Source organism: Corvus brachyrhynchos, unplaced genomic scaffold (genome assembly GCF_000691975.1).
Source record: "Corvus brachyrhynchos isolate BGI_N302 unplaced genomic scaffold, ASM69197v1 scaffold223, whole genome shotgun sequence".
Classification (NCBI taxonomy): domain Eukaryota; kingdom Metazoa; phylum Chordata; class Aves; order Passeriformes; family Corvidae; genus Corvus; species Corvus brachyrhynchos.
Window position 1 is genome coordinate 3,330,102 of NW_008237174.1, and position 523 is coordinate 3,330,624.

Here is a 523-nt window from a genome sequence, read left to right on the forward strand (position 1 = left end):
CCCCCACCCCCCCCCCCCCCCCCAGCCGCTCGCGTGGCCAGGGTGCGGCCTGAGAGAGCACAGGCAGCTTGAGGCAGACATCAGGAAAACTCCCGTGGCAGAGGAGCCAACATGGGCCAGGGGCTTCCCCTCAGACAGACCAACTGCTGCCAGCTTGAGAGGACAAAATTCTCCATTTACGTGGGAAATGCTGGTTTTAGTGGCTTTCATCAGTCAAAGAGGAAATACTGAGAGTAAAATGAACAACCAGGACAGCAGGTACACAAGCTGTGTGTTTTAGAACAAGAGCAGGTTCACTCCAGCACCAGTGTGTCTCTGCCATTCCCAACCAAAGGTCCTCCCATAGCTGGGACAGAAACCACAGCAAGGTGGACAATGACCACTTCCTCAAAGGCAAGATGTCCTTGTCCCAGAGGTCCTTCATAGCTTCAACAATACTCTCTTCAATCTTGTCACCTCTTCGCAAGGAGGTAAAAGGCTGAGGAGAAGTGGAGCCTGGCTGCCTCAGAGCCATGAAATGTCC